General features: G+C 41.2%; 1 pseudogene; it reads right to left on the bottom strand.

Moving 5' to 3' along the window:
* Positions 1-957: 957 nt before the first annotated feature.
* On the bottom strand, positions 958-1,855 carry LOC102870615 (annotated as a pseudogene).
* Between the last annotated feature and the right edge of the window lie 6,806 nt (positions 1,856-8,661).

Genomic DNA, 8,661 nt, shown 5'->3' with positions numbered 1-8,661 from the left:
AGGATTCTGAGGTTCTGTCTAACATATTTTGGACACCTTGTAAGGAGGGACTGGTCCTTGGAGAGGGACATCATGCTTGGTAGGGTGGAGGGACAGCACTGGAATGGAAGGCCCTCTATGAGGTGGATTGATTCAGTGACTGGGGTAATCAGGATGGGTGTATCGAAGAGGGTGCGATTGGCACAGGACAGAACTGAGTTTAGGGCTGTTGTACATTGGGTCGCTATGAGTAGCAAGCGACTTGATGGCACATAACAACAACAACAATATATAGAACTAAGCTTTTTACATTTGTAGGAAAAAATTTAGATATTTATATTCAATTAACTTGATTTTTAAATATGTAAATATTAAAAGGGGGAAATTATTGATCACCCCGATACCTAATAGAGACTGACTGGTCTGATTTAAAAATATTTGCTGTATTATTTATTGTATAGTCAATAATTTGGATTTTTTTTGGATAGGCAAACTCCATTGTTGTTTTATTTTAAGAAATTGCTAGTCACCCGAACGTTCATAAAACACTACCCTGATCAGACATCAACAGAGAGACCAGACTTTCCATAAGCGAAAAGATTACAACTTGCTGAAGGTACAGATGATGGTCAGCATATTTTAGTAATTATTATGTACTCTGTCTTCGCAGACATAATGCGACTGCCACTTAATAGGCCATGAGTATAGTATATGAGTATAATAGGCTACGAGTATAGTATATGAGTATAGGGCAAGCATATTTTTTTATTATTAAGAAAAGGAATTCATTAGAAACAGAAGAGGGTCCTATTTCCTCCCCCCATTTTTTGTCCTGCTCAGCCTTTCCTCCTCGTTCAGATGGACAGACACAGGAAACAAAGGTAGAGCAGGGACAGAGCACTATAAGCAATGAAAAGATGGAGTGTCTGGATCTTCACTCTTCCACCCACTTATGGACTATCCAAATCTCCTGGTCAGTCAAATATTTAAGTCATCATTGGGGTCTTCTTGGTCCAAGTCCATCATAAGCTTCTGGCTTGTAGAAGATTTGACCGGTGGCCTGGCCTGGTCCAAGGTGCAAGAGAGCCTACTGTTTTTCAGAGCTGAAATGGAAGGGCCGGGTCAGCTTATCTTGGGCTGCTTTTTCTTTCTTGGACATGTGAAGGTTGAAGGTCAAATGAACTGTAGGATACACCTAGGTAGCAGGAAGGTCTAGGTGGGGGAAGGACTTTAATGGGGCACCCATTGAAGATCAAGGCTCTAATCACGCAGGATGGAGAACCACTGAGTCTGATGGGCTGGGCATTACTGGGGCCTCCGGAAAATGATGTGGGTTGAGGTCTGGCCCATCATATCATCCAGGGTCTCCTCCGTTTGTGCAAGGCTGCTCAGTGCACCCACAGGACCTGGGTCATGAATCTCCTCATGCAGCAGGCCCAGCTCATGTACCTGCTCCACTGGGGAGCTGGTCTCATAGCAGGAATCCTTACAATGTAGAGCATGCAGGATCTGGCACAGTGTGATACAGGAGATGCGAAGCAGCAGTCAACTCAGTGAATCGAGAACAATGGTAACAGGACCAGGATCTTTCTTCCTACACAGGTCACTCAGTGTACCCAGGGCTCCCGAGGAACGGTCTCTTCAGTCTTTGACCAGTTATTTGGGTCTCTGAAGAGATCATGGTAACCACTCAGTTATTAATATCAGAGTCAAAACCTTCACAGAACTCCTCCTTGCTCACTTTACAACCCAGGATATGGACTTGTTCCTCACAGAGTGCAGATTTCTTGATAAACACCTTCAAGAGACTATACCCTTCCCACTCGACAGAATCCCAAAACAGAACTAAGCCCCAAGGAGCCAACAATGAATCGAAACATATTTTGTAATGTTAATAACTTTAATATGTTTAATAACTTGTGTGACTTACTTTAGTGTAGTGGTATAGAACCAGGTGAGGATTTAGCCTGAGTATTGCTAGAGCTTCTGATTGTTTAAGAGAACTCAGAAATCTATACCCTTATGAGAAATTTCCTAATATTCCAACACTGGAAACTATTCAGAATGTTATCTAAACACTGCAAAGCAAACAAACAAAAAAAAAAAAAAAAGGAAGAAAGCCCAATCCAGGCCATCATTATGCAATCACTACTCAAATATTTCTAGTGACAAGGTACCCACTCGTCTCAGGAAAATCCCTTTTAGGATAGATCTATTATGAAGTTCCCCTTATATGTGGAAGCTGTAAACTGCTTCTTAAAACTTTCACTCTTTTGTTCTTGAATGAAACATAGTTGTTGTTGTTGTTGTTATGTGCCGTCGAGTCGTTTTCGACTCATACGACCCTATGCACAACAGCCCTAAACCCTGCTCTATCCTGCACCAACCGCACTGCCTCCAACACACCCATCCCGATTACCCAAGTCACCGAATCAATCCATCTCATAGAGGGCTTTCCCCTCCTGCGCTGTCCCTCCACCAGCCCAAGCATGATGTCCTTCTCCAAGGACCCGTCCCTCCTGGCAACATGTCCAAAGTATGTCAGACGAAGCCCCAGAATCCTTGCCTCCAAGGAGTAGCTTGGTTTAATCCTCTCCAAGATGAATCTGTTTGTTTTCCTGGCAGTGCATGGTACATTCAGTACTTTTCTCCAGCACCACAGCTCAAAAGCATCCACTCTCCTTCTGTCCTCCCTAGTCATTGTCCAACTCTCTGAGGCATAACAAGCGATTGCAAATACCATGGCCTGTATCAGGCGCACCTTAGTCTCCAGAGAGACACCGTTGTTCCTGAGTACTTTAGAGAGGTCCCTAACAGCAGACTTTCCCATCGCGATACGCTTTTTGATTTCCTGACTGCTGGTGCCAAGAGTGTTGACTGTGGAGCCGAGCAAACTGAAGCTGTGAACAATCTCAATCTCTTCGCCATCCATCCTGACGCTGCCAATTGGTCCAGTGGTGAGAATCTTTGTCTTCTTGACATTGAGCCTTAGTCCATACTGATGGCTGCAGTCCTTGACCCTTCGCAGCAAGTGCATGAGGTCCTCCTCAGTTTCAGCAAGCAGGGTTGTGTCATCTGCATAACGCAGATTGTTAATAGATCTTCCACCAATCCTGATGCCACAATTCTCCTCATAGAGCCCATCTTCTCGGAAAATCTGCTCAGCATACATCTTGAAAAGGTATGGAGACAGGATGCATCCCTGGTGTACACCCTTCAAAATTTTGAACCATGCAGTGTTACCCTGCTTTGTTCTGACTACTGCCTCTTGATCCAAGTACAGGTTTCACATTAGCACAATTAAATGGTCTGGGATTCCCATTCTTCTCAGAGTCAGCCACAGTTTGTTATGATCCACACAGTCAAATGCCTTCGCATAATCAATGAAACACAGATAGACATTCTTCTGGTATTCTCTACTTTCAGCCAAGATCCATCTAACATCAGCAACAATATCCCTAGTACCACAACCCCTTCTAAATCCAGCCTGGACTTCCGGCAGTTCTCTGCTGATGTGCTGTTCTAATCGTTTTTGGATAATCTTCAGTAGAATCTTGCTTGCATGTGAAATCAGTGACACTGTTCTGTAGTTTCCACACTCAGTAGGGTCACCTTTCTTTGGAATGGGAACAAATATAGATCTCTTCCAGTCAGTTGGCCAAGTGATTGTTCTCCAGATTTCTTGGCACAACTTGGTGAGCACATCCAGGGCAACATCTGTTATCTGAATAACTTCAATTGGTATATCATCTATTCCTGGGGCCTTATTTTTTGCTATTTCCTTCAAAGCAGCTTGAACTTCTTCCTTCATCACCATAGGCTCTTGCTCATATGTTATTTCTTTAAATTCCTCTGCATCTACCAGTTCCTTTCTATATAATGACTCAGTATATTCCTTCCATCTTCTTTTAATACTTCCTGGATCATTTAATATTCTGCCCAAAGCGTCCTTGATTACAGCAACTCTAGGTCTGAACTTCTTCCTCAGCTCCTTAAGCTTAAGAAATGCTGAGCGAGTTCGGTGAAACATAGTAGATACTTAGTAAATGTTTAGACAACAATAATAAAAAAAGTCAGGACTCTATAATTACATGGGGAGTCAATGCTTCTGTTCTTCTACCTCGCATGAACTTTTCAACAACCCTGCTGTCTCAGCAAACAAGTAACATGGAAATCCTTAACAGTTAAAATCAAAGCAAAAAATGTTCTTCAAACTTGGACCATTATGCAAGTTTTCAGTTACATAGAAAACAGTGATCCAACTTCCATGTTCCATTGGTTTCTCCATTCTGACACAAAACCTGCTGCCTCAAAATTGTTAATATATGAAACAAGATCAGACAATTACTACTGTCAGTATTACAGAATTCCTACTGAGGTTAAATCAAACATTTTTTATACCTAGTAGTTGGAGAAGGTTCAGTGGGTGGAAAGCCAAATGCATTAACATTGAACACTTGATCTTCATACCAACCTTCTGCTAAGATGAAACAGGTTTCTGTGTATAAACCATTATGAAACTGAGCTTTACTAAGATCCAGGTGTATTGTTCCAGTAGGATCTTCCAGAAAAAAAAATTTCCCCTCCTTTAGCTGCGTTATCATCCCAAGAACAATCGTATCTCCAATTTTGGTTGTACTGTCCAATAAGCTTTCTATTGTTTTAAGCTGGAACTTGCTTCCACTCTCATCAGGGTAAGACCCTATCACTGGTGGAGTAAATAATTGATGCCTATGCATTCTTTGGTGTAAAATAGTGTACAATTCACGAAATCTGCTTTATCTCTTGCAGATCCAAATAAATTCGGTATAGGGTAGTTTGTCATTAATAATGGAAGAAATTTCTTACTTTCTGAGTTGTGCACTAACCGTGGGATATCAAATGTTCCTATGATACTGAAAACATAGTCTATAGTTTCATCTATTGCCTTCCTACATTCCTGAACTGCTGCTTCCACTATAGATCATTCAATCACGTTGAATGACAAAGGCTGCTTTTCAATAACATCCCTGATCTTTTCCAGTGTATTGTCAAGCTCCAACTCATTAATAGATTGAAGAGCACTGGTAAGATATTTACTGGCATCACCCCAAAGCAACAAGCCATGAAGCTTGAAGGCCAAGAGCATCCAGCTTCGCACCCCAAGTTGGATGTTTTAAAGTACAAATTTCACCAGGAGCTCTGGTGGCCTAGGGAATAAGTAGTTATACCACTAACTCAAAGGCAGCTGGTTCACACCCACAAACTGTTCTTTAGAAAAGAGATGAGCAATCTCTTCCTATGTGATTTGTTCCTTAGAAGCAAGGATGGCAAAACTTTTTCTCACATACTTTAGGTATTTTGTCAGAAAGGACCAGTCTGTGGAAAAAGGCATCATCCTGAGAGGTAGAGGCTCAGAGAAATACACAAAGATCATCAACAAGATGGATTGACACAGTGACTATACCAATGGGCTTAATTAAGCAGGTCTAATCAGATTGGGTTCTATGAGGAGAAATGTGGGGTCAAGATTTGTGGAAGATCTATCAACAATCTGCGATATGCAGATGATACAACCCTGCTTGCTAAAACTGAGGAGGACCTGAAGCACCTGCTGCAGAGGATCAAGGACTGCAGCCTCCAATATGGATTGAGGCTCAATGTCGAGAAGACAAAGATGCTCACCACTGGACCAATTGGCAGCATCAGGATGGATGACGAAGAGATTGAGATTGTTTACAGCTTCAGTTTGCTTGGCTCCACAGTCAACACTCTCAGAACCAGCAGCCAGGAAATTAAAAGGCGCATTGTCATTGGAAAGTCTGCTTTTAAGGACCTCTCCAAAGTACTGAAGAGCAATGGTGTCTCTTTGGAGACTAAGGTGCATCTGATACAGTCCATGGTCTTTGCTATCACTTGTTATGCATCAGAAAGTTGGACAATGACTAAGGATTTTAGAAGGATAATTGATGCCTTTGAGCTGTGGTGCTGGAGAAGAGTATTGAGGGTGCCATTGACTGCTAGGAAAACAAACAGGTTCATCCTGGAAAGGGTCAAACCAGGCTGCTCCTTGGAGGCAAGGATTCTAAGGCTCTGTCTAACATACGTTGGACATGTTGCAAGGAGGGACAGGTCCTTGGAGAGGGGCATCATGCTTGGTAGGGTGGAGGGACAGCGCAGGAGGAGAAGATCCCCTATAAGGTGGATTGATTCAGTGACTGGGGTAATTGGGGTGGGTGTGTCGGAGACGGTGCGATTAGCACAGGACAGAGCAGAGTTCAGGGATGTTGTACATAGGGTCGCTGTGAGTCGCAAGGGACTCTATGGTACATAACAACAACAACAACAATCAGATTGTGAGGTTGGTAAAAGATAGGGCAAGGTTCAGATCTGCTGTTCAGAGTGGTGTGTATGAGTCACAGTCAACCTGATGACATCTAACAGCAATAGCAAAAGTATTATTATTTTAATGACCACTTTCCAAAGAGCCTTGTAATTCTGTAAAACTTGGAATTAAGTTACAAATAACAAAGTTGAAATCTGATGGTGTCGATCTCTTTCCTAAAAATAAGAGAGATGGTCACAAACTCCTCCATTTTTACTAGTATGCTTCTTTGTACTTTTGGAAACTACCCCTTCTCACGTCCAATACAAAGCCCATTGCAACTCTTTAGCCTATCAGCAATTATCCCAATGTTTTCCATCTGAACGCTGGGAAAAGGCTGTTTATGAAAAGTTGTATAATACTATCAATTCAAAGAGATATAAGATCAGAGATAATTAAGGAATAGAACGAATCTTCCTTTGATCTCAATCGTCCCTTCTTTTAGAGATATTTCCCACAGCACTGTAGAATATTTAATCAACAGCAGTCATGCAATAGAAAATGCCACAGGCCAAGAAGTAATTTGCTTATGGATATTCAAGATGTCATATAATGAAATATTAGCTCTGGGCTCAGAGATTAGATTCCAAAAGGAAACTGCCATAGCAAAGATAAGGAATTTGCTTGAACTCACATTTAGTAGTAAATAATAGTTTTCCCTTTGAGAGCAGGCTTTATTTCAGATAGTGATGACTATAAAGTATAACTCTACAGAGAGCTAGTAGGGAAGCTGGTCATGAAGAAAGACATAAGACTCAATAAGTGCCTTCTTAGTGATTTTCAAAGATACTCCACTTATTTTAGTATTGTGTCTAAGAGATCCTTGTACAAAATAATATAATTATAAATTAGCATTCTAATAATGATAGATGCTCTAACACATATAAACCTTGAAAATATCATGTGTAATGGAATAATACTGTTACAAATGAGTGAATAATGCATTTATTTGTCCAGAGGAGACAAATGCATATAGACAAATTTCATTCATGGTTATCAAGGGTGAAAACGAGCTTGGAAGATAATCATTGCTTAGAAGTAATAAAAAGAATTGGAAATGAAAGGTTGTTGTTATGTGCTGTTGAGTCCACAATGAATCATAACAAGCCTATGAACAATAATTTCAAACTCTAACCAATCCAGAGTTAATCTCTGTCTCTGATGCACCTGCTCCCATTGCCACAGTAGCTGTGTTAATCCATCTCCTACAGAGTCTTTCTCTCCTGCACTAAACCATATCCATTATAAAACACATACTGGTCTCCAGCGCTTCCCATCTTGGATTGTTGTCATTGTTGTTACATGCCATCAAGTCTCCTGTGATTCATTACAACCCTATGTACAATAACTCTGAAGCCTTCCCTGTCCTGAGCCAGTCTCACTGACTCTGAAACATCTCCCCATTGCACTAATTACTGTATCAATCCATCCAAGACTATCCAGGGTAGTCTTCTCCTGTGCTGTCCCCCTACACTACAGAAAATTTTGTCCTCCTTCAAGTATCAGTCTTACCTGGCCAAAGTAAGTAAGATGGAACTTCAAAATCCTAGCCTCCAAGGAAAAGCTTGGTATCACCTCTCCAAGACAGACCAATATGTTTTGTTGGTGGTCCATGATATGTTCAAGACTCTTCTTCAGCACCAGAACTGAAAGGCATCAATTCTTCTTTAATCATCTTTAGTCATTATCCAACTATCTGATGCATAGCAAGTAATTGCAAAGACCATGGTCTGGATCAGATACACTTTAGTCTCTAGACTGAGATCATTGCTTCTCAGTACTCTGGAAAGGTCCCTGACTATTGCAATTCTGCTTTTGATTTCTTGATTGCTGATGCCAACAGTGTTGATTGTGGAGCCAAGGAAACTGTAACTGTTAACCTCATTTACTTCTTCGTCCATTATGGTGCTGTCAATTAGCCCAGTGGTGAGAATCTTTGTCTACTTGATGTTGAATTTCAGTCTATATTGAAGACTACAGTCCTTGAGCTTGTGCATCAGTGTTTCAGGTCCTCCTCAATTTCAGTAAGCAAGGTGGTGACATCTGCATAATGTAGGTTGTTGTTGAGTCTTCCTCTAATACTGATACCACAATTCTCCTCATAAAGACTAGCCTCATGAATAACCTGTTCTGCATATAGATTGAAAAGGTATGTACACAGGACACTTCTCTGATTGTGAACCATGCAGTGTATCCCTGCTCTGATTTGAGGACTGATCTTGGTTCAAGTGTAGGTTTTGAATGAGAGCAATCAAGTGTTCAGGGATTCTCATTCTTCTCAAGGTAAACCACAATTTGTTGTCATCCACACAATGAAA

This window comes from Elephantulus edwardii, unplaced genomic scaffold (genome assembly GCF_000299155.1).
Source record: "Elephantulus edwardii isolate Elephantulus edwardi_28Jun2011 unplaced genomic scaffold, EleEdw1.0 scaffold00203, whole genome shotgun sequence".
NCBI lineage: Eukaryota > Metazoa > Chordata > Mammalia > Macroscelidea > Macroscelididae > Elephantulus > Elephantulus edwardii.
The sequence above is the reverse complement of the archived record's forward strand: the minus strand, read 5'-3'. Positions and strand labels throughout refer to the sequence as shown.